At 44.6% G+C, this 26,241-nt stretch overlaps 1 protein-coding gene across 3 annotated transcripts in view; it reads left to right on the top strand.

The window, feature by feature from the left end:
- The window catches only part of LOC111870172 (extracellular serine/threonine protein kinase four-jointed), a 176,202-nt gene that overhangs the window by 44,718 nt on the left and 105,243 nt on the right, over positions 1-26,241 (top strand). Inside the window, exon 1 of one of the 3 annotated variants that reach the window (XM_023862241.2) lies at positions 21,636-21,979. The exons of the other annotated variants lie outside the window; for them this stretch is intronic. The gene's annotated coding sequence lies outside the window, so the exon portion shown is untranslated. Of the gene's footprint in view, positions 1-21,635; positions 21,980-26,241 lie in introns of those variants that run through there. 3 annotated transcript variants of the gene reach the window in all.

Genomic DNA, 26,241 nt, shown 5'->3' with positions numbered 1-26,241 from the left:
GATAGATAGATAGATAGATAGATAGAGATAGATAGATAGATAGATAGATAGATAGATAGATAGATAGATAGATAGATAGATAGATAGATAGATAGATAGATAGATAGATAGATTCTTTGGTAGTTATGTTTACGATGAGCGTCAACATGATGTAACGTTTGCCACGGATTATTCTCTTACTTCCAGACGGAGCAGCATCGCAGTGACTGCTACAACGGGGCGAAAGAGTAGATAAATCCAACAACCAGATTGTTTAAAAAAGCGAGGCGCGCACACGCACGCGTAGCAGACATTGACATGCTAATGAGGCCAGAAGATCTCTGGCGCTTGACTCATGCATTCATGCCGGACGATCCCAGTGTGTCCTAGCAGAACAAACAATTTGATACACCTTGAGACAATGCAATCTGGCAGTCACATCAGTTTTCTATACATCTGAACTGGGGTTGAAACATTGACAAATATTGGCTTACTAATCGCCTCTAGAACACTGCACCTAATTGAAGCAGCACGCCCTGTTAGCAAGTATGGGGCGTGTCTTTATTTCTGCTCATAAATGTACACACTCAGTTTCATCATTAACACTTTCAGTTCCAGAAAACGAGATATCGCGCTTAGGAACACTGCTTCCCGCTGGTTTGAATATGTTTGTTATTCAAATATTTGTTAAACGAAACGTCAATTCTCGTATTCAGGAGTAAGAAGAGTTCTCAGCATGAAGTTCATATAAAAAGCGTTTAAAATTCAGTTCAGGAAATACACCTTATTACGAGGACCAACAGGTTCACGTTGTTTAGAGAAATGCTCGAGGTTTGTTCCGAGAATCAAGTGGAACACCAAAGTACATTCTCTGGGCAAGAAGCAGAGTTTCCTAACATTAAAATAAAGGCAGAACTATCCCTGTAACAGGCCGTCGAGGCCCGTAGGGTTGTGAGAATTTGAGGCTCCCCATTTTGCAGACAGTCGGCTCACAGATGGCGGCGTGGTTGTCAGCCTTATGCGCCGGCCGCCCTTTACTCCTCAGGAAGATTTCTGGTACTCATTTCTCTTGAGGCTGAGTCGATCACAGGACCATAGTGCGTCTGGAAGGATTAAGTCAATTTAAAAAATCCAATAATCTCATCGGCAGTCGAATCCGCGATCTTCCAGCTTGTAGCATAGTGTCTCAAGCAACTACGCTACCGCGTTTCCCAAACATTATCGTAGGTGCTACATATATTAACAAATCTGTTACTGGATCGATGAGTGAAGGAAATGAACAGTGTGACGTAACGGCCGATACTGAACGTTCATACGAGGAGTACAAGGAGTACCAGGCCCGACCTGTAGCCAGGAACTCTGACCACTAGACCACATAGGCGGTCTTTGAACCATCACTTACTATAAAAATCTTTATCTTCTGAGTGTGATGCTTCGTATTCTGCTACATGCCTACTAAGGCCCAGTTCTTCTACACTGAAAATGGAGGCAGAAAACTTTCCCGAAACGTTAGTGATTATGTACCAGATGAAACGGCACGAAATCTCAGAAAATCTCGGCCTTCGTCCTCCGTGAGAACCTCAGGCCTCACTTTGAAGTTCGGAGATACGAAGGGCTCAGTTTGCCAGACGTCCGTCACTAGAACTGTCAGTGGCACAGTGCAGCCCCATTTGTCGTAAGAACGGAATTAATGAAACGTGCTTAAATGTAGATATTTCTGACCGCACTGAACTAGAGTGGCATGCACTGAATGGCATTAAATCGTGTGAACATTCCGCGTGAATTGTCATTAGACGTCATTGAGTCCATGAACGGTCTGTACCTAGTTTGAATCTCATCCAAAGAGCTCGCTGTCCTAACTGATAACTGTCCGCTATCGTCAATTTCTCCGTGGTAGCATATTTATTTGATGTAAGCCTTTTTCATTCATATTTCCAATGGAGCTTCATAACTTGTACGCTTCTCCAAGTATAATTAGAATGATCAAGTCAAGGAGGATGTGATGGATATGGCATGTAACACGAATGGGGGAGAAGAGAAACGCATATAGGATATTGGTGAGGAAGCCGGAAAGAAAGACCACTGGGAAGACCAAGACGTAGATGGATGGACAATATTAGAATGGATCTGAGAGAGATAGGATGGGATGGTATGGATTGAAGTGATCTGGCTCAGGATAGGGCTCTTGTGAACACGGTAATGAACTTTCGGGTTCCATAAAATGCTGGGAAATTTCTGAGTAGCTGCAAAATTGGCGGCTCCTCAAGAAGGGCTCAGCTCCGTGAGTGAGTGATTTCCAACAGAATTTAATATCATTTTCTCGTCTCACTTGAACACATCTTTCCTCTGCAGTTGATACACCGTTTTGACATACTTATTAGAACAAAGTAAATAAGCCCTAAATTTTGGAAAGGCGATCTATATAATGAGGATGGTAATAAGAACACATTGGAGATGTTTACTGCTTGTTAGGCACCCTGTTGTTATCCCGAAATTGTGAGGGCCAGCGGACCATCTTGCCCTTTGGCCGTTTAACCACACAGCTGTGGCTCTACAGTGCGTACAACTTATTTCCGTGCCAGTTCACTGCGCAGTGTCACTTCACGACATGCAGCTGCATCCAGTCCACTAATTATTCAATATAAGGACGAACAGCGAGTTGATTGCTTGGATGTGTGAAGGTTTGGGGGCAACAGTCGCCGATGGAATTTCGGTACAGGCAGTGCCTCCCAAACGGGGCCGCTTTTGTAACATTTAGCTATGCACTATGGGTCCTGTCTGGGCACTAGACCAGACTCCTCCTAATGTGTCTGTTCGAACACAACCATTGGCTCACCCTAAACATGAAGGTACTATGTAATTCCGAATAGTTAGTTATCTGCTCGGATTCCATGCGTAACTTCCCATAAGATAATACTTCTGAGAGACATAGGGGCATGTTACAAGCTTTCATTGATTAACAAACTGCGTGGGCTGAGTCCTTCAGAAGACAACTGTACATGTATGTTCAGCTTCTCTGGGTCCAGTACAAAAGGAAACCACGCATTAGTGTGACGTTCAGCGGTTTTAGACTCAATACTGTATATAATATTCGATAGCTCGCACGATTGTGTATCTAAATGTAGAGGGCGAATAAATCTGCGCATTCAGTTATGATCCGTGTTGTGCACATTGCCACCGGTAGTGCGTTATAAGCCGCAGGGAGAGAAGCGCGCACTGCTCGTGTCCAGAGAAGTGGAACTTCGGTGCTTACTGGAGTGATGGCGCTTCGGTGAGTCAGATTTTAACAGCTTCTTGAGGACGCGGCACTCTGAAGCCTGCAGTTCATATAAATGTTACTTAAAATTTAAATTTTTACCACCGAACCGGTTGGTGTAGCGGTCAAGCTCTCAGCTCATATACGGGAGATACTTGGTCTGGATACCGGCTACCCTTCTGAGAAAGGCCTCACCATAGCTCAAGCGGTTAGTCGCTGGCTTCCCACCGTGGCGGCCCGGGTTCGATCCCGGGTCTGGTCAAGTGGGATTTGTGGTGCAAAAAGTGGCGCTGGGGCAGGTTTTCTCCGAGTACTTCGGTTTCCCCTACCAATCTTCATTCCAGCAATTGCTCCACAGTCACCCTCGCCTATAATCTGGGGCTGGTACAATAGTCCAGAAGTGGCCGCAGTATAAGGGACTTAGTCCCACCCCACTAGCATTAAAAATCCTTCTGAGAACCTCCTTGATTTTCCTCCCCCGCTCCCTCTCCAGTTCCACAGCACGTGATGTAGCTTCTGTGAGCATGGTAGCGCCCATAGACACACACAGTGGCGACACTGCGTCTCCGTAGCAGCTGCTATTTATTGCCAGAATGGAAATGCAAAGTGTTCGCTAAATATGGAGGCTTTTGGCACTGGAGGTGCCTGTAGATACGTGACTGTTGCAGACTTCTCAACAAAGTGGCCCTGCGGTCAGTGTGCGAGATGTACACCACTCGACATACTCGTATCTGTGTCTTAACATTAACTCATAATTTGATGAATATCTGTTTCTCAAGCGGCGCAGTCAGCACCTCACCCTATGCAGAGTCCAATGAATTGGAGAAGGTATAGGTAAAGCTATACCTGTAACAGCCCGTGGAGACCCATAAGGTTGTGAGACGTCGAGCTTACCACATTTTTCTTGACAGTCGTATCACAGATGGTGGTGAGANCCGTAGCAGCTGCTATTTATTGCCAGAATGGAAATGCAAAGTGTTCTCTAAATATGAAGGCTTTTGGCACTGGAGGTGCCTGTAGATATGTGACTGTTGCAGACTTCTCAACAAAGTGGCCCTGCAGTCAGTGTGCGAGATGTACACCACTCGACATACTCGTATCTGTGTCTTAACATTAACTCATAATTTGATGAATATCTGTTTCTCAAGCGGCGCAGTCAGCACCTCACCCTATGCAGAGCCCAATGAATTGGAGAAGGTATAGGTAAAGTTATACCTGTAACAGCCCGTGGAGACCCATAAGGTTGTGAGACGTCGAGCTTACCACATTTTTCTTGACAGTCGTATCACAGATGGTGGTGAGATTGTCAGCCTTAAGCGCCGGCCACCCTTTACCCCCAGGAAGATTCCTGGTACTCGTTTCTGTTACAAACTGAGTCGACCCCAGGGCCATAGTGTGGCTGGAAGGATTAAGTCAGTTGAAAAATCCAGTGACCTTCCGGCTAGTAGCATAGTGCCTCGACCTACTACGTTACCGTGTGCCCATCCAAATGAAGTGGGTACGAAATGAAAAGCAGTAGTCGTGGCCTACTTTCGGATACTGCCCCAGGATTTGCCTGGGGGAGCTGAGCGGATAGTCAGTAATCTTGACATGAGCTCGCCAGTGTTTGTGCAAGAACGGGCCACAGGTTCAACAGGCAGAGTACAAGTGGACCGCCCAAGTTCAGCAGTTAACTGGTGTCAACAAATCATTTGCCAATAGTATGGTCCCATTTGTCTGTTCTTTGCTAAATATGCTATTAAAGTTTCTCGAAGGACCTCTGAAAATAAGGGTGGGACATTGTTAACTGCAACAGAATTAACAAAGTAGCAACTGATTGATGTAAGCCTGTGAGACAGTGGCATGTTGTCCACCACGAATTCTACTTGTCCTGGCCTGGGATCGAATCCCGGCTGCTGTGGCGAGAAGCCAGATCTGAATCTTCAGACAAATGCTAATCCGTTGGGAGTTTTGAAGAGAGAGGAAAAGTTGGAAAGCCCCTGTGGCAGAGGCGGTCCACATCAAAGTAAAATGCACGGTGTAGGTTTTGAAAGCTCCCCCCCCCATTAACAGGGCAGTGGATGAAGTTCGCCGGGACGCTTCTTTTGGAAGCCTGACTGATCGGACTGTAACGCAGGGACCAACCTCAGTCATTCAATTCCAAGCTGGCTGAATGATTTACAGTAGCTTCTTCAGCAGCCGCTGGCTCTACAAATGAACAAGACTTTTCTTGCTAGAAGCGTCATATTGCGTGTGTGTGAAATTTGTTTAATTTGTTTCGTCACCACGATAAGACATATGAATAACCGAGATTAACGGCGGTGGGGATTCGTTGCGCTGACCACGCGACATCCTCTCTCCGCTAAAGTTGGCACTAACTTCGCCGACAAGCGGCGGTCGCTCGGTCGGTATAGTTCGCTTGCGGACTACAGGCCACGGAGTTTTTTGTTATTTTATATACGTTCTTCATTTTATACAACATGTTTCAGTCTGACTGAACCATCATAAGGTATCTGAGTTGGTCTGCTGATATTGCTACATTGGCCAGTGTTTGCATATTGGAATGCTAGTTCTTAGTTTTATAATTATATGCCGTTATATGTAGAAAGTGAGTATACCTTTGAGATTAAATATTAGGAGTTGAAATATTAAATCATCCTTCACACATATATGCAAAGAACACGAAAATATTCCCATAAGAATGAATTTACATTCCAGACAGGGGAGTAGCCCAAAGAAATACATCGGTAGGAAAGCTACACACAGCCACTACACCCAGATAAGGCATAAGATAACTTTTATCTGTCTATGGTTCTATAGCCATTGTGGATATTGGCCGCTTTTTCAGTTTTTTAATCTGTACGCAGTCGGTAGGACTCATTGGGCGGGGGATCAGCAAGTCGCAAAGCCGCTACCCACACACAGAACAACACAAACACAGACTAAACGCACACAGACATCCATTCCTTGAGTGGGATTCGAACCCACGATCCCGGCTTTCGAGCGGACGAAGACAGTTCATGCCTTAGGCCACGTGGTCACTGTGATCGGGAAGAAAGCTCTTTAAAAATATTTTATTTTTAATTCTAATGGGGTAACATTTTGACTACACGTATTAATATCTAATCATAAAAAGTGAAAACACTTCTAACGCTATTACATAGCAGTAAGAACCAATATTCCAGTAAGTAAACACTGGCCGGTATAGGAATACCAGCAGACAGGTGAGTGTAAACAAGCGAAATACCTGAAAAAGACTCGGTGAGTCGAAACATTTTGTATAAAACGACGAATGTACAGTGTATATTTTTTTAATTGCTAGTGGGGTGGGACTAAGTCCCTTGCACTGCGGCCACTTCTGGCCTACTGTACCAGCCCCAGATGATAGGTGAGGGTGATTGTGGAGCAATTGGTGGAATGAAGATTGGCAGGGGAAACCGAAGTACTCGGAGAAAACCCGCCCCAGCGCCACTTTGTCCACCACAAATCTACGGTGTATATTGTCACGTGTCTGGGGTACGCGTGACGAAATGATGGGTTCTAGTTCAGATGATTGGATTTATTAGCACTTTGGTTACAACTTCTCTCTTAATTACAGTCAATACAGCGCTATCGCCGTTTTACATAGTTTCCAGTTGAACGTTGCTCACGCACTGGGATTCTCAGTTGCCACTAGTCGTCTCCTAGCAACGGATCTCACACAGAAACTAACGCTTCCAAATCACTATGAAGTCTTTTTGTCTTCGATCACTTTGTACTTCTCTGTCCTGATCTGTACTTAACTAATCTTCACAATTCCCTAAGGACGTGCTCCATTCTCGTCCGTATGCTCTCAACACCCTGACGGAACTGAATAAAGAATATTTTCCTGTTGTGTCTGAAACTGGTGCGTCAATATCATAATAATCCCTGCCCTCGGTCACTCCAAATTTTCACCTAAACTGAATTTTAATACTGTTCCACCCAAGTCTGCAAAGTAGCGTTCTCAGACGTTGGTTTCAACGGACAAAATTGAAACATTTTTGTTATTCCTCTTCGTGCTGCATGACCTAATCAAATGATGATGATTATCGTTATTATTATTATTATTATTAGTAGTAGTAGTAGTAGTAGTACTACTACTATTACTACTACTACTACTACTACTACTACTACTACTACTACTACTACTACTACTACTACCACTACTACTACTACTATTCACCTAGTAGCTGTTTACTTCTACAGTTTGATATTGATTGTGTTCAACAAATTTTATGACGCCTAATTTCAATAAAATCATATTTACTTCTTTTACCACGAAAACTAACATTCTGAAGTATAAGTACAGAGTTGGGAATTATTTTATATTGGAAACAAATTGTATTAAGGATCTGGGTTGCTTAGTCACTGTAAGCTTCATTTTAATCATTCTGTTGTTTTTTTATTTTTTTCACAATGGCGAAGTTGCTGAGGTTAGTTCGCACAGTAACGTTTTCTTTTCCCAACACACTCTACTGCTGCTGCATTTTGTCTTGGTCAGATCTCAACTCGGATATTCTTCTGTTGCTGTTACTAAATCTGAGGCACTTGAGCGCATACAAAAGCATTTGTCACAGCAGATTTCTTCAAGACGTAGAATATAATTTTGATAATTTATTGAAAAAATTAAATTTGTTGACCTTATGTAACAGGCTTTGCCCCTCTCCTACTGTGTTTAGTGGCGCTAAATATTGCCTACTCGGAACCTTACCACGTTCAGTCCCCCTGCAGCCTCGGCCCTTCTGCTCGGTGTGTTTCAACATGTTCAATCCTGGAAATCCTTTACTGACTAATTGTTTTGTCCTGTTTTGTCTCATTGCTATTGTTGTCTGTAATCTATATTAATTCTTAATCGACCGCTAGCTATTGAGCTACAGAAGCGTATTGATCGTCAGATATTTTTGATCTTGCGAGATCTTTATATTACATAATGAATGGAATTTTTTTTCGCATGAAAGAAATCCACAATAAGTGACTTACTTAATTACTCATGGAGCTGAGCCCTTCTGGAGGAGCCGCCAATTCTGAAGCTACTCAAGAATTTCCCAGCATTTTATGGAACCCGAACGTTCATTACCGTGTTCACAAGAGCGCTCCACTGAGCCAGATCTATCCAATCCATACCATACCATCTTATCTCTCTAAGATCCATTCTAATATTATCCACCCACCTACGCCTTGGTCTTCCCTGTGGTCTCTTTCCTTCTGGCTTTCCCACCAATATCCTATACGCATTCCTCGTCTCCCCCATTCGTGCTACATGACCTGCCCACCTCATCCCCCTTGACTTGCTCATTCTAATTATACTTGGAGAAGAGTACAAATTATGAAACTCCTCATTATGCAGTTTTCTCCAACCTCCTGTCACTTCATCCCTCTTCGGCCCAAATATTCTCCTGAACACCCTGTTCTCAAACACCCTCAGTCTATGTTCCTCCCTTAATGTCAGAGACCAAGTTTCACACCCATACAGAACCACAGGCAAAATTATAATTTTGAATATTCTAATTTTTATGTTTTTGGAAAATAGGCGAGAAGACAAAAAGTTCTGGACTGAATGGTAGCAAGCATTACCCGAGTTTAATCTCCTCTTAATTTCCTCCTGCAGGTTTCGATCTGTTATCGTTGTTCCCAAATATCTAAACTGTGCCACATTTTCAAAGCTTCTGTTTCCTATCTGTATGTCATGATTTTGCCCTGCATTTTGGTGACGAGACAGTAACATATAAGTGACAGACATTTAAATTAATTGATCTGTAAATTTTGTATCAGGAATTTTCCTATATCCTTAGTACTGTGAAATGAAGGGCTGTGTATATATGACACATGAGTGTCGTGATAATATATGCAAAGATCTGATTAGAAAAACTAAAGGAAAACAGGTAACATGGAAAACCTAAGCACTAATGGAAGACTATTATTAAAATTTATCTAAAAGTATAGGTTTCGATTGTTTGGACTGAATTAATCTCATTTAAGATGGAGATCAATTGCGGTCTCTTCAGAAGGTAATAGTTAACTTCGAGTTCTGTAAGAAAAGAATAATTTCTTACGTAGCTGAGGGATTGGCAACTCTTGAAGAACAGCTCAAGTCCTTGAAGTTAGTTATTATGTAAATTAGTCAGTGATACAAAGCCATCGAACATACGTCACGACCCGAACGTAACACTTCAGAAACCAGAACCCAACTCCCAGAAAACCCGCGTTGGAATGACCAACGCGCCGCTGCTCTCTCACACATTTGTGTAGATGAATATGTTTGTCAACCAAACGGTATATTTCAACATGTCAGACTGCGGTTACCCCTGCTCACTTAGGCTTTGCGCCGATCACAGTGGCTGCGCCGTCTAAGGCATGAACTGTCTTCGCCCTCTCGAACACTGGGATCATGAGTTAGAATCCCACTCGAACCGTGGATGTCTGTGTGCGTTTATTATGTGTTGTGCTGTCCCTTATGCAGGTAGCGGCCTTGCGGCGGGCTGATCCCGCTCCAAGGGGTCCTGTAGAGATCAGGAAACTGAAATAGCGGTCAAGGTCCAACAAAGAGCTCTAGATTCATAGTGAGGCACATTGCACGCGTTTTGCGTGCGGTCCCATATCGGCAAGCCAACGTACTGCTTGCCCCTCTGGTCTTATGCATATGTAAATGAGGTAAGGGCAGGAAATTATGGGGAGAAGTAAAGCCGCAGGCGTGGTTCGTCAGTTTCGAGCGTGAAAGTTATCCAGGACCTGAGCAGTGCTCACTAGCCTGCGTGTTTCTTAGCGAAATTTTTTATTCGAGATAGTAAAACCGGAAGTATTATGATTAATAACTAGTAACGGAATTCTGAAAGAAAATGTATGGCCTCCCTATTAAGGGTTTAATTTTTATGAACTTAAGTCAGTAGGGCTGCATGAAAAGCAAGCAAGCAGCAGGAACCTGGCACTTGGGAACCAACTCATCACTTGCTTGAAGACAGAGGAAAACCTAAGAAACCTATGTAGAGGTGGCCGGTCGCGGTGCCGCGTGTATAAATACACGGACCTAATGGAGAAAAAACATAACAAAACAAACGAGATGGTTTTAGTCCGCAAGCTAACTATACCGACCGAGCGACCGCCGCTTGTCGGCGAAGTTAGTGCCAACTTTAGCCGACAGAGGGTGTCTCGTGGTCAGCGCAGCGGATGCCCACAGCCGTTAATCTCGGTTTTCTAGACCGGAGCCGTTATTTCCTCGAAATAGCTCCTCAATTATGCTCAGGAGGCTGAGTGGACCCCGTTCCAGACCCATTACTTCTCAGAAAATCTGGTAGCGCCGGGAATCAAACCCGGGCCTTTGGATTTGTAGCCAATAAATCTGACCACTAGACCACAGAGGCGGTCCACCTAATGGAGAACAACCACAATATTTTGAAATATACTCTTGCCAATATGGACAGTAGCCAACTCCCCAGAAATTGGGGGGGGGGCTTTAGTGAGATGACATCTGTACCATTTCTTGCACGTGCAGCGTGCAATAACCCCAGTGTTGCCATTGAGGTTTTTCTGCTCCTGATTGTTGACCTTAGAACCAAACAACTGCTCTACTAAATAAATTATTCGGCTCTGAGGCTACCAGGCAAAGATTTATCACTAAAAGTCTCTGGCCAGGGCCTTGGTTAATCCTCTCAGAATAACATGTCAAGATTTTTCAACAACATTACACCAATTTTAATAATTCAGATCTCGTGTGGCATATTGGTCCAGATAGTAGAATTGGATATGCAAGCTGGTACACTAGCCATTACAGCAGTCTGTTTAAATTGACTGTAATAGCAAGAAACTTTCTGGTTCGTAACTTTTTGTTTCTCCGCCAGAGGCGTTGCGTGTAGACTGGTCCTTGGCCCACTGAGGCCGGTGTTCTTCGCTATGAGGGTCTCAGGGGGGGAATCGCTTGTTTCCTCACATGCTTTTGGCATTGTTTGTACATTCTGAATTTTTAAATTGTAAAAATAAGAAAAAGAACATAGCGCACGGATGCTCAGGCAAATTGCCTCATAAATTAAACATTTTCAGACCTGGACATGCCCCTCTTCTCCTCCCGTTGTAGCTCAGGAAACGGTTTCGGGTTTTGCGGCTGGAGCGCTAAATAAATCTGAGTATTTTCACCTCCTTTAGCAGAATTCATCCGTACGCGATCCACGGTGTTATATACTGCGTATGATGATGATGATGATCCATACCCACTTCATATATAGATGTGTGGACCTCTATATCTGCAAACTCCAACCATGTTAACGCCAGAAGCCTCACAAGAAACTTATGCTATTTGTGTGCCTCGCCTTCAATTGTTGAACCAGTCGACCGATTTTAACGATCCTACATATGAGAGTTGACCGCCTCTGTAATCTAGTGGTCTGAGTTTCTGGCTATAAATCCAGAGGTCCGGGTTCGATTTCCAGCGCTACCAGATATTCTGAAGACGGGGTCTACTCAGCCTCGTGAGGAGCTATTTCAAAGAAATAGAGGCTCCGGTCCAGAAAACCGAAATTAACGGCAGTGGGGATTCATTGCGCTGACCACGCAACACCCTCTATCCTCTAAAATTGGGACTAACTTCGCGCGACAAGCGGCGGCCGCTCGGTCGGTATAGTTCGCTTGCGGAGTTTGTTTACAGATGAGAGTCATAACATCCAAAACCAAGTTAGCTCCGCACTTTTAAGTTCCTGCAGCAGTGACAACTCGGTGGAACTACGGGTCGGGGAGCTGTTAGCGCCGGTTTGTATTTATGTTGCTGGGCAAGAGATGCTCTTTCTATTGTGCAAAGTAAGATAACAAGATGGGGCCTGTTCGATGGTGCCAACTGGAGCTAGCCGCGTGAGATTTGGCAGGGAGATCGACCATACACATGCAGCAGTACGCTTATTCTTCACAGGGTCTGTTGCTGCTTTTGCCTATTTATAATACATCCGTTACTTGGCAGCGGTTCTACATGTCACAGTATCTTCTAGGCCACTTCATTTCTTTCCACGTCTTTTCAGGCTCATAGTCACGGTCAACACCATTTCGTGGTCTTTACGCGTCATGTTCTCTTGTAGCAGAATCCGTGCGTTCAACACCGATAATTCCAAAGTGCCCCACTGGACCCGATCCTGAGCCAGTTTCATCCACTTCGTATCCTCATAGGCTGCTTCCCCAATAGCTATGTTAAAATTATCCTTCGGTAATTTTCTAGTGGACTTTCTCCACAGGGGTTCCTCTGGCCTTCCCCGTGCCAACGCCACTTCTTATATCACGGCTTCTGAGTAACGTACTTTCTTCAGGTGAGCCGCTGATCACTGTACATCTTCAGACACTAACTTATGGCCTTGCCTCACTTCGAAAAGCGGGCCACGCCGATATAAAACAAGTAGCATAACTATACAAAATGCAACCTACAAGTTTACGTCAGTTTCCGCTGCCTGGGAAATAAGCATTATATTATTATTATTGTTATTAATGGATATTAGAAGATCACACTAATGCACTAGCAGTGAACCTACTAGACAATAACGGAACTACACATAGACTGAAAAGATACACCGTCCTATCTCTACCAGACAGGCCTGCGTGAAACCTGAATACAAGAATTAAAATGATACCTAAGTCAACAAAAAAAAAATACATCAGTTATGCCACTGGGCGTAACTCATTCACGAGTCAGTACTTATTGAACATATACATTTATGGCAGATTCTGCAGATTGTGAACAATAAACGTGTGTGTATAAAGCAACGTCCTTCAGTAAACTGGGAGATGAGATTGTGGCGTTTGGACCCGTTGTTAAACGATGACCCTCTAAACAGTGGCCGTTGTTAGGTAACGTCCGCAACATACACGCACACACCAGTAGAACAACGGGGTTATGCAACCCATTTCCTAAACAAAAGCTCGGTAACCATGTTTGCGCGGAAACGAACATGCTCTCAACAATAGAAGAAAGGTGTTCTCTCTGGGGTCCGCCCCGAGTCTATGTAACGAGGACCCAACGCCAGTTGGGTGGTGTTCAGTTGACTGAACTGAAGTGAAGCAGTTGGGTAGTGAGTCAGTTATCAGTTGCAAGTCAGCCTGTTAAGAGAAGGCTAGGTGGTTGGTGTAAAATGGCAGCCAGCCTAGGACACATTCAGTTGAGGGTTGACTTTTGAGTCGAGTTCTGCAAGTAAGGCTGAGAAGAGATGGCGCTGTAGTTGAGTTGACAGGTAACAAGAGTTGAATCTCCACTGTTAGAAACCAAACTTTGTATTGTGGCTTTCTGAATCGTGACACCATGTAGACCGATATGTGACTGTCGACGATTCGGAGGAACATACTGCCTCCATCTTCAGAGTATACAGTGCCATAAACCGTAAGACCTCCTCATTAATCTTGAGTGCCGTGAGAGCCTTCCTAATTTGTGTGTGTTTTTGACAGGGAAGCGCCCAGGACTCGATCCGCCTCAACCGAGAGAAGCAGAAATCTGCACTCCGGGATTGGCAATTCATTTCCAATAAGATAAATGCTCGTACAAGTAAGAAGAGTTGTGTCCAACGATATGACGCCGTGTATTTTGGTAGTCATTCAAGTAAGAAGTAAGCCATTCAGACAAGGAAGGGGCACATATTTGTTGCCTGCTTGTTGCTCGCTTGAATTATTCCTCTATCCTGAACAAGGAGGCAGTACGCTCCTCCGAAACGCTTCATCTCTGATTCGGACTTCCATCGTATAATTTCATGAAACTGGAAATAGTCTGTTTCGTGTCCGCGCTTGTGTGTGGGAGTGAGGTTTAGTGCACGCAGCCAGTGTACGGCGTGGCTCCCCCGCCTGCCGCCCGGTCTAACCGGGTTTCACACGTAGCCATCGGCAATCACTTCACTACGGCAACACACCCGTATTTTTGATCGTGAATAAAACCAGGATCAAATGAGCGATACTCCAGTGACTGAACCAGCAAGAAGAAAGGTTCACGTGACCGTACCGAACTCCGCTCTGTGCTGTACAGTGTTCCATTTTTAACTGCGAGTTTGGTGCAGGAAAGTGGGGTGTCATGGGACACCATTTTGTTCTCTGTTCTGAACACCTTCACAAAATTTGATGAGTGGCTGGCCGCTGGGCGGGTACTGTCGATGTTTCCAGCGCTTTCTTGCTCAGTAGATTTCGCCAGTGAAGTAAGTGTTTAAGGTAAGGCCGCGCCATAGCTCAAGTGGTTAGTCGCTGGCTTCCCACCGCGGCGGCCCGGGTTTAATCCCGGGTCTGGTCAAGTGGGATTTGTGGTGGACAAAGAGGCGCTGGGTCAGATTTTCTCCGAGTACTTTAGTTTCCCCTGCCAATATTCATTCCACCAATTGCTACACAATCACCCTCACCTATCACCTGGGGCTGGTACAATAAGCCAGAAGTGGCCGCAGTACAAGGGACTTAGTTCCACCCCACTAGTAATTAAAAGAAATTAAGTTGAATTGTAGTTACGGCGTTGCGTAATAAAGTGACGTCGCAAGAATACACTTCCAGGTCTTGTTTCGCAACAACGCCCAACTGGGGGACAGTCTATCAGTTCCCCATCCTCAGCAAAGAGGAAGACATTGCTTGGAGGATACTGCACAGCAGAATCGCCATGCCACAATTGCTGCACTAATTAAGTAAACGAGACACAGACGCCTAGGAACCAACCGCCCCTTAGTCACTGCCGTCTGGAACCGTTTAGCAAAGGTACTCCACCAACTACTGGGCCCCAACCACTGCACTGCTCTTCCATCCTTGACACCAGTCCCCAACAACTCGCCAACTACCTGCAGGTACTAGTCAACACCACCATCTATAAGGCTTACCTGGCCACAGAGGCCTCATCACAATGCAAGGCCCGTCTACGCACCCTATCCTGTGCCAGCTCAATACACTTCATATATCCATGACACATTCCTCATTGATTCACTTCAATACCCCCCCCCCCTTCCTTTGAAAACTCCCAAATGTAACTGTACCTCCCTTCCTAAAATAATTTGGAATGTATTTAACTTTGAACGGGACATGCGGTAGCGTACTTGGTTGAGGCACTGTGCTACAAGCTGCTTAGATGATGTCATTGGATTATTCTATTGACCTAATCTTTCCAGCCGCACTATGACTCTGTTGTCAATTCAGCCTCTAACATAAATGAGTGCCAGGAATCTTCCTGGGGAGTAAAAGGGCTGCCGGCGTGTAAGGCTTAAAACCTCACTGCCATCTGTGAGCCAATTGTCAAGAAAATGTGGGATCCTCGACGTCTCACAACCCTATGAGCCTCCACGGCCTGTTACAGGGATAGCATTACCTTTTTTTACCTTTAACACTTTAACTTTGAACTCAGTCGTTTATTCAGTGATGGGATTAGGACCCGTTTTAACTGCATTAACATTCTAATTTTAGTGTGCATTATGACACCGTAGAGTCTTGTATTGGTTATCAATCCTCACCGACATGGGAACCTGTAAATATATAGTAATTACTGCAGATTGTGGTGTGAGTTGACACCGTGCAGTCCTATAGGGGATACCGACGCTTGATAGATGAGTGCTGCCTTCAACTTCAATGTTGTCATGTTCCTCCGAAACGTCGGTATCCATCACGCGATGGAGTGACTATAGACGGGGTCTGAATTTGTAATCGGATTTATTGGACCCTTAACTCATTACAGCACTTTACAGATCACTATCAAACACAGAATAATGTTCTCAGTCACGGTCTTCATCTGCCGTTGCTTGGTAGAGGCTTCCCACAGCAGACGTTCCCCTTCCTCTGGGTTCCCGAACTGTCCCCGGCCTCAGCTACCAGCTTCGGCATCTCCCAACTGACTGTTTGCCTGCAGACTCCTCTCTAGACTCTCGACTCCGACTCTACTCGGACTGACTCTGAGTCTCATCTTACGACTGACGGTCAGTCGGCCATTCTATCTGGGCATAAAGCACCATCTGAGGCTTGCAACCAGATCTTTATTACTGTTGACAGTTACGGTTTTTTTTCGGGCGCCCTCTCTGACGAGAGGATGGGTCTGTCTTTTGTATATGCCGCTGGTCCTTGCCAGCGCAATCTTTCTCGGGTCTGAGACCCTTGGTACTCGAAACAATATATTACTGTCTCAGATTTGAGACTTCCCTTTTCGTCGTCTCCTACGACTCGCAGGGTCGCGGTGGAGGTATTCGACCTCGCCTTCACACAAGCCACTCTACTCGGACTCAAGTTCAAGTTCAAGTTCAAGTCACATTGCGACTGACGGTCAGTCAGTCAGTAAGTCTTGGTGTCGAGCCCTATCTGGGGCTCATGACCAGATATTTATATCACTGTTTCACACTTACGGTCTTGCTTTTGTTGGGTGTCCTCTCTGACGAATGGACGGGTCTGTCTTTTGTACATGCTGCTAGCCTTTGGCAGCGCAGTCTTTCTCAGGTCCAAGTCCCTTGAGACTAGTGACCTTATTTTGCTGTCTCAGATGTGCAACTTCCCTTTTCGTCGCCTCCTACGACTCGCAGGTCTCTCTACTCGGACTGGCAGCTGGTTCTCGTTATATAGCCTTCACACGGACAGCGCAGAAAACACCACTTCTAACAGTTCCTCCATTGTTGCATGGGCACGTTGCTTAGTGATGTTTCTGGTATTGTTTTGTACTTACGAAGCTGTTGCCTATCAACAGGCGTGTCTGTATTGCCGTTTCCTGTCAATGGCTGCATCTGCCAATCACACAGTTCCTGCTTTGAGCAAACATGCCACCATATGAATCTTCATTGTGTTCAGTGTTTACATGTAAAAAAATTGCAACATATAGTTTCCGCTGTGCTTAAAATTGTCAGATAATGGTGAAACGGCATGTACTGTCTTCGCTCGCTTGGAAACCGGGATCTTGGGTTCGAATCCCACTGAGGGCATGAATATTTAGTTTGTGTGTGTGTGTTTTTCTGTGTTTGTGTACAGGTAGAGGCCTTGCGACGAGCTGATCACCCGCCCAAGGAGTCCTACCGAATGTGTAAGATCTAGAAAAACTGAAGTGAACGGAGAAGTTCATGGAGGTAGGCCTAGGGCCACTGGGGCTGTAGTGCCAAGGAAAAAAATAGTGAAACAGTGCAGCAGTGAACAAGAAGAGCAGAAGGGGATACGTGAAATCGTGATGTTTCGGTGCTGGCGGCATTTAGGCAGATGGCAGCACTGTTCTGCCTGTCTCTCGGGTACTTCCGAAGCACAGGAATGTGCTACAAATCAGTTTGAGATGGGGAACGAGTGGCCGATCGGCCCCGAAGGAAATGTCCAGACATTCCATACGAGAAAGCTTATGTAGTTCCTATCTATCAATCAAATCGTGAGCCGCTCATTTGGAGAATGTTGCTGTGGAGGCAAAGTCTCGTCCTCCGCCACGCATAATACCTGTTCTTGAGCCAAGCCATTTAGCAGCAATTATTGAACTCCTGTCCCCAGGGCCAGTCTGTTTACAGCGTCCCACTCACTTCCACCCGAGAAATATTTTATGGACACACTGTCGTCATCGCCAGAGATTAACAGATCGCGGCCGGCTGGCCATTCAGGGGTGCCCAACATTTGCTGAAGCAGGGACGATTGCCACACTGAAGACAATGTCTGTGTGTATAAAATATGCTAGAGCCGAGAGCCCCAGAAATTGACCAGAATTTTCACTCTCAATATAACGCCAAGCATGGCGTCACTTTTTCACCTTTATGCGGTCGTCAGCTGTTACGGTTATTTGCTTCCTGTTAGCATCTGCGCGTGCGCTTTTCTGCACAGTCCTGTTGCAGTGAGCACGGGAACTTTGTGGGGCGTGGGGGGGGCTTATTTAGAAAAGCTCTCACTGTCTGAGACTGTCCGTGTCAGATCGTGTTATTATTATTATTATTTACATGGTAGCATGGTTGGTTGAGGCACTGTGCTACAAGCCTGAAAGTCCCGGGTTCGATTCCGATGAGATCATTGGATTTTTCAAGTGGGGTCGACGCAACCTCTAACAGAAGTGAGTACCAGGAATCTTCCTGGGGGTAAAGGGTGGCCGGCGCGTAGGGTAGACAACCTCACCGCCATCTATGAGCGAATGTCTAGATGAGGGGTCTCCAAACTTTTCGAAACGCGGGCCACATTAGGTAATTCAGCACTTTGAACGGGCCGGATAGAATGAGAAATTAATAACTCTAGATATATGAATTTTATTGAAAGCACAGAATTTCATAAACTAAATACAAAGTACGTGAGGATAAATTATCGTATATTAATGACAACAGACAGTAGCAGCAAATGCTCATATTTTCATCACAGATTGTAATAAAACAATGTGAATGATGAAACTCTTTTTGCATTCTTGAAATCTTATTAAATTGAGGTGATGATGACCTGTTACAATTACACTGCACCACTGCAAGAAGTGTTATGCACAAGACGGATAGTAACGAACTGCTCGCGCTACCTACATTGCCACGAAGTGACAATACCGATCGAGGCCGAACAAGTACGAGGAAATACCGCGCAGTATACGGTCCAGAATTAGTAAAATTGTGTATAATATTAATATTAATATAATATGGAATATCGATATATTTTAAACACAATCTTAATTAATGGATTTGAAATCTATGATCAAGTATTTTTTTACCAGTACTCATTGGAAAATTAGTTCAATTGGTGCAATTCTGCACAATTCTTTCGCGGGCCGGATGTGGCCCTCGGACCGTAGTTTGGAGACCCTTGATCTAGATAACGTAGGAGCCTCGACGTCTCACAACCCTATGGGCCTCCATGGCCTGTTACAAGGATAGCTTTACCTTCCTTACTACTATTACTACTACTGCTGCTACTCAGTGAACACTGTAATGAGAGAGAGAAGAGAAGGCAATTGGGTAGGTAGCGGGGGACACTACATTTGGGGGGTGGGGGTGAGAAATTATATTTCCGGTTCTGAGGTTCCCAGGCAGTGCCCGTTCGTTCTTCTAGTAGAGGTAATGCGTAGGATTGGAATTAATTTTTATATTATTTTGGAAAAGCTGTATTATAGTGAAGTTTTGTCTAAAATTGGGATGGCTACATTAGGGGGAAATTATGACTTTACCACTGGGAGGACTGCATGCGAAGCAAGCAGTACACCGTGAAATTTGGGTACCAATTCAGTTTTTGCTCTAAGACCGGAAAAACTTGATCGAGTTGGCCGAGCGGAGCTCCTTCCGGATGCAAAGTGAGTTCTAGCCAGCAGTCCGGCATTAAATGCGCGAACCCTAACGTTGGTCCCTATCTGGACGCTGCTTTATTTGAAAAGAAATATATATATTTATGTTTTTACAGATGTTTCTTGTTATGTTCGTACTTCGGACAGGACCAATATTTGTGTACATTTTTATTTGAGCATTGGCACTGTACTATCCTGTGGCCTGATCTGATAAACGACTGACAGCTTCTCAAACAAGCCTCTGGCCCGTATGTTTCCTTAGTTCTCCATTTCCTCCAGACGCAGCAGTTACTCATATTACACCGCTTGCAGTTTTAGTTCTCTGAGACTTGGAGGTCTTGTCGCTCTGGAGCCATTGCTGAGAAAAAAATGCAGTAAGAATACATTTTATAATGTGTAAAGAATACTTTTACTGAATTAGTCATATTGTCACGCGATAGAAATACTATAGACAGGTTTTGGATTGATGATCGTATTGTGGCGTATTGGCTCTATGCAGGAACTGTTGAGCCACAGAGGCCTCGGGGTACGCGCGCAACGGGAGAGTTGCGGATTGTATCAGCGCGTTGCTAGGCGACAATTCTGCGAACGCTTGGATGGCGCAACAGTAAGTGCGAGTGATGTCACATATCCCCCACTCATCCCATTGCTTCGCGACGCTCGGTAAACATGCCTGACAACAATACCTGATATTTGTTGCCGAGCAGCAGTGTGTTGTCTGTGGAGTCATTTGCTGGGCAATAGGCTGATTTCTATGTGGTCAGTGCGGAAGCTACATAACGAGAGTATTCGTCAGTGTTGAGCCAGTACCGAGTACGACTATTGAGTATGCAGTCACGAGTTACGAATTACGAGTAGTTGGAATGAGGCAGCCGCCGCAGTGAGTGAAGCCTGGAAGTGACTATAGAAGGAGAAGTAATTGGGACAATGAATTTGTGAACTGTATAAGTGTGGAATAAATACGCTACATCCAAGACCGGCGTGAAATTATTTGTCGCGTCACATAGGAAACACGTGACAGTATTTACTACGCCCTTTGATACAGCGCGTGACTACACCTGTCATGTCACTATTACACACACATTACTGTCAAAAGTCACATCTTTACTGCCGTTGCTTGGTAGAGACTTTCAACAGCGGGCGTTCCCTTACCTCTGGGTCCCCGAACTGCCTCAGCTATCATCTTCTCACAGAACACGTCACAACGACTAAACCGAAGCAGTTTTCCCACTAACTCGCCAACTAACTGACTCTCTTCAAAAACTAACTGCATGAGGTGACTTGTCGTGCTAATAACATCTCGGCACTGATCTCACAGAAAACACCGTTCTCTCTTGCTGTTTACGGACCGATGCCTAGTAACGGCTGTTGTATAGTTGCTTATTTCGCGGTCGTTGCCTAGTAGCGGGTCTGCATGCAACAATATTCTTCGTTTTATGCTTTCTCTTCTTTCCCTCCTTCTACCTTTTCTACTTGCGTTTCTCTCTTTCACGATATCGACGAAAGAAAGCCTCCTGTCCTTTCCTACGTCTCAGTACTTCTCGTTTGATTTCTTCCAAGCTGCCTCGTCTTATTGCCCTTTTCCAGTACCAGGTTACACAGCCTTTCCTGGGCCGTCCTTTGGGTCTCTTTTCTTCCAAGCTTCTTTCAGTTGTCAGCCTCAGAACCTGTATCCTGTCCAGCTATCCACGTGACCAAAACATTTCAGTTGTGTCCCTTCTTACCCTGCTAACAAAGTCTGAATCGCAGTTCCTTCTGTAAAGTATCTGTTTCTTGATTTCCCTCATTATTCTAAAAAAAAATCATATCCATTTATTGGATTGCGCTTTGGTTCTCTTTGCAAGAGCCCACGTTTTTTCGTTATATTTGTTATCTGTTTGTATATTGTTGGTTTATATTATTTATGGATCAACCTTTTCTATATTTTATTTTTATATTGTGGCACGGAACCGGAAGCTACCAAAATTGAGTTGCCCTCACATATTCCAGTGTACACGCCCTACGAAATCCCTCGCGGTCCGTCCAGTGGTCTGGGAATGTGAACTGAAGGCCGGCTGGACGCGACCAACGCAAAGTTCTTATAAAACAGTAGAATGCAGCTTGCTTCAGCATATTGGAACCGCGTCGCCACTCAGACTAGTCGGTATCACGCGATCCCCGGGTTGTCAAGCACGTACTGCAGGAAGTACGAGTAGAGGCCACTACTGTCTTCCTGTGTTTACGCTTGCGCAGTACCGAGCGTGCCGAGGCGTAGTGTGCTGAAACGTGTGACGATTGTCTTTTCATTACTATAAATGCTTTAAAGTGTGGTGGTTATACTATGTGTACCCTTGCTTTACCATTAAACAAATTCTACATTTCCCCCAAAAGTGGGTTTGTGTGTAATTCTCACAGTACACAACGGTTACTGTGTTCTGTGGTGTTGATTTCTTCACATGTTCAGCTTCGGACGTTAGGCCGCTGTTTTGTCAGAACAGAATACAAGTAAAGTGAGTTGCTGCTGCACCATTCTCCCACTCTATCTTCTGGTCTGCAACGCCGTGCAATCTGGTAGATCTTGGAGGATCATGCTGCCTGACAAGGTAGGACAATAAATCAAACGCCGGAAATTTCCGCAAACGTAAGGACCAGGGTAACGCCGTGTAGTCTGGTATATATTTTCCCAGCCTGTCCCATCACCTTCCTACAGACGTAATATTCTTTTAACGTTCGGGTTTCTCTTCTATCCTGAATATGTAGGCAGAGGATTCGTGCGAAACGCTGGCAACACTCAACCAGACAGCACGGCGTGACACCCGAGACAATATATTTTAAAGTGACTGCCTTCATAAATTACGGCATTAATTGGTTTGTTTAAGTAATGAAGATGCGGTGTGTTTTTGTGAGATTGGAGTTGGATTCTTGCATATTAATCACAGGATTTTGAGGAATCAGTGGGATACTTAAAAAGGCGCAGCTTTTCCTTGAGACTGCCTTCATAAATTACGGCATTAATTGGTTTGTTTAAGTAATGAAGATGCGGTGTGTTTTTGTGAGATTGGAGTTGGATTCTTGCATATTAATCACAGGATTTTGAGGAATCAGTGGGATACTTAAAAAGGCGCAGCTTTTCCTTGAATATTTGTTGTCTCTGCCTTAAGGCTGACCCAAGAACAGACAAAATCCACATCTCAGATATGAATGCAAGACCTGAATGTTCATCATAGTAACAAGGAAAGCACCGCCTCAAGCAACTAGAGTCACAGCAGCATTAGGAGTGTGACAGTCGGCCTGCCTGTCGGTTAGATAAGTCTGTCTGTCATCAAAGCAACGAGACTCATTATTCTACCAGTTAAGTCAGTCTTTCTATTAAGACAAAAAATCTACCACTCATTGCGATCATCATGTTTCCATATCTGAGCGTGTTCGAACAACTTGTCACTCTGTCAGCATATCATGCAGTCTCTTCAGTGAGTTCCTCTGGTCACAGTTTCACAGATAAATCAACAGATGTCACTCTATCATATCATCTCTCAGTTTCTCTGGATACCCTGCCAGTGTTAAGGCATTCTATCGCCTGGTCATGTTCGTCCATCTCTGAATATTTTCTCCACCAGAAGTCAACTAACTTATTCGATATATAACAAGTTCGTCAACCTAATGAATCCGCCCGTCTACCGATGTATATGTCTGTGACCCAAATGTCATTGTGTCAGTTAAGTAGGTGAACTGATTTTGCTGGCAGTAAACCCGGCGGAGGTCGTCGAATTTTTAAGGGCGGAAAAATTCAGGGAACAAGTCCTCCGGGAGGGACTTTAAGCCGTGTGTCCCGTGTCGTAGCTTTACGGCACGTAAAAGAACCTCACATCTCCAAAGGAGGTCACTGAGCCAAATTCAAGGACGTTTCCCGCCCAACAATAGTCTCTAACGCCTCTGATAGATGGGGGAAGCATTATAGATACCGCCAAGCTAGTGGAAGCCGAACTCGCTGGCTCGGTCGGGACTGATGGTACGCACCAATATCGGTAGGGTATAGAGACTGGTAGAATATCATAGAGGGAAGCACAATGGACCAATACTGGTCTAAGTGCATGGGGAAACCCACCCTCTCCAATAACTAACTAACTAACTAACTAACTAACTATCCTGTCTCTTCAGTATTTCTTGTGTCCTGCTTGGAGCCAAGTGCTTGTGCAGCATCCAGACAATGACCACACTCGCAGATCCGTCATGTTGAAGCTGTCTGCTTGCAGTTACGATAGGTTAAACCTAATTTAATAATTAGGTGATCCTAGAACCAAAATTAAATATTTTAAAATGATTTTAAAATGATCTTTCGAAGTGTTTTAAGCTGCGAGTAGCTTTGTGTGTGTTACTGCAGCAGACCGCGCACATGCTTCGTCAGATTTCTTGTACTGTTTGTTGCACTGGCTCGCCGTGTTGCATACTTTGGCCCATGGCTCAGAACAACCACCAAGGTGTTCCGAAATACCGCCTTGAAAGTGGCATTTAAAACAAATAATACGATAGAACACCAAGTAAGAATGAAAGAAAGAACAACTGATGTTTATAATATGAGTGGAGTGTATCAGTTGCTATGCAAAGAGTTCCCCCTTAAATACGTTTAGAACTAGATATAAGGAGCACATTAGAGACATACAAACAAAGGGCAAAAGTTAGAAATTCGCATAACTGCGATACTGTGAAAAAATCAATGAATATATTGAATGTGGAAAAAACAAAAGGCAAAAAGCTAGATACATTGGAGAATTGCCAAATGTATACTACAACTAGCCGGTCACGGTAGCCGAGCGGTCTAAGGCATGTACTGTCTTCGCTCGTTTGGAAACAGGGATCGTGGTTTCGAATCCCACTCACGGCATGGATGTTTAGTATGTATGTATGCGTTTTTCTGTGTTTGTATACAGGTAGAGGCCTTGCGACGAGCTGATCACCCACCTAAGTAGTTCTACCGAATGTGTAAGATCTAGAAAAACCGAAATGAACGGAGAAGTTCATGGAGGTAGGCCTAGGCCCACTGGGGCTGTAGTGCCAAGGGGAAAAAAAATACTAAAACTGAGCGATGATTACAGATGAATAAAACATCGACCAACACGTATTGCCACATATATGAATTTTTAACAAAAACCAATTCAAATATTAAAAAAACAACCATTTCCAGTAATTTCTGCCAGCTAACACACCTCCCCCCCCCCTTGTCCACATCCCATCTACTCCACCTCCAAACATTTTCCCTTCCCCTGAACACCTCATCACCCCAGTACCGCTACCCTTATCTTGGGGCAATAAGCTAGCAACCTTAAATGAAGTGCATTAGCTTCCTGCGGTATGAACCACGCAGCATAAGGAACCGCGTAATTTAACCAACACACAGTAACCGTAAGTAGACGTAAAATATTATAAAGGAATTAATATTCAAATCCTATTATAAATATAAAATGCAACTTAACATATCACTATTATTGCACGTAAGAAAACATTGTAGATAAAATCCGCGCCATAGGTCAAGCGGTTAGTCGCTGGCGTCTCACCGCGGCGTCCCGGGTTCGATCCCGGGTCTAGTCGAGTGGGATTTGTGGTGGAGAAAGTGGTGCTGGGCGGGTTTTCTCCGAGTACTTCGGTTTCCCCTGCCAATCTTCGTTCCACCAAATTCTCCATCATCATAATCATCCGGGGCAGGTACATTAGGCCAATCAGTGGCCGCCGTGTCGAGTGGACCCAGATGGACTCCACCCCCCACAAACGAATTAAAAAAAAAACATTGTAGATTGGCTCCCTACAGCACGAGAGAAGGGGGATCTATTCTGTAGGAAAATGGTAACGTTACGATACTAACACGGCGAGCCAATGCAGTAAACAGTACAAGAAATGTGACGAAACATGTGCGCGGTCTGCTGCAGTAGCAAACACAAAGCTACTCGCAGCTTGAAACACTTTGAAAGATCATTTTAAAATTATTTTTAAATATGAAATCGTGGATCTTACTTACTTACTTACTTACTTACTTACTTACTAATGGAGCTGAGCCCCTCTTTAGGAGCCGCCAATTCTGCAGCTACTCAATAATTTCCAAGCATTTTATGGAACCCGAAGGTTCATTACCGTGTTCACAAGAGCCCTCCACTGGTTCCTATCCTGAGCCAGATCAATCCAATATATACCATCCCATCCTATCTGGGATCACCTAATTGTTAAATTAGGTTTAACCTATTGTAACGTGGATGGACACAGGGTTGCTAGGTAACTGACTGCTAAACACCTCGCAACCGAATACACGTAAAGAAACAATGGGAATGCGGCGTTTTCTATGCGGTCGGCGCCATGACCGTTGCTATGCAGTCGATCGGTAAACACGTTCTCTCATCTCCGACATCTAAAGCTGAAAGAGTGTACCAGTGACGACTTGAATACCAGAGGACCCTGTTTCACTCCACCCTAAGAATAAAAGTTTTGGGCAAATACGTTGCTCGTACTTTCTCATACACGTGACAAATAAACTCTTAAATACGAATATGAATAAATTCTGCGTCACCATTCAAGTTATAGCAACGTACGTATAATCTGAATATAGAGCAAAAACTCCAAACTCCGTGGCCTGTAGTCCGCAAACGAACCATACCGACCGAGCCACCGCAGTTTGTCGGCGAAGTTAATGCCAACTTTTGCGGATAGAGTATGTTGCGTGGTCAGCCAACGAATCTACAGGCAGTTAATCTCGGTTTTCTAGACCGGAGCCGCTATTTCCATGAAGTAGCTCCCCAATTATCCTCACGAGGCTGAGTGGACCCCGTTCCAGACCACAGAGCCGGCAATCTAAATATAGACCACATTCCAAAAATCAGTT

Source organism: Cryptotermes secundus, unplaced genomic scaffold (genome assembly GCF_002891405.2).
Source record: "Cryptotermes secundus unplaced genomic scaffold, Csec_1.0 scaffold734, whole genome shotgun sequence".
Classification (NCBI taxonomy): Eukaryota; Metazoa; Arthropoda; class Insecta; order Blattodea; family Kalotermitidae; genus Cryptotermes; species Cryptotermes secundus.
The sequence above is the reverse complement of the archived record's forward strand: the minus strand, read 5'-3'. Positions and strand labels throughout refer to the sequence as shown.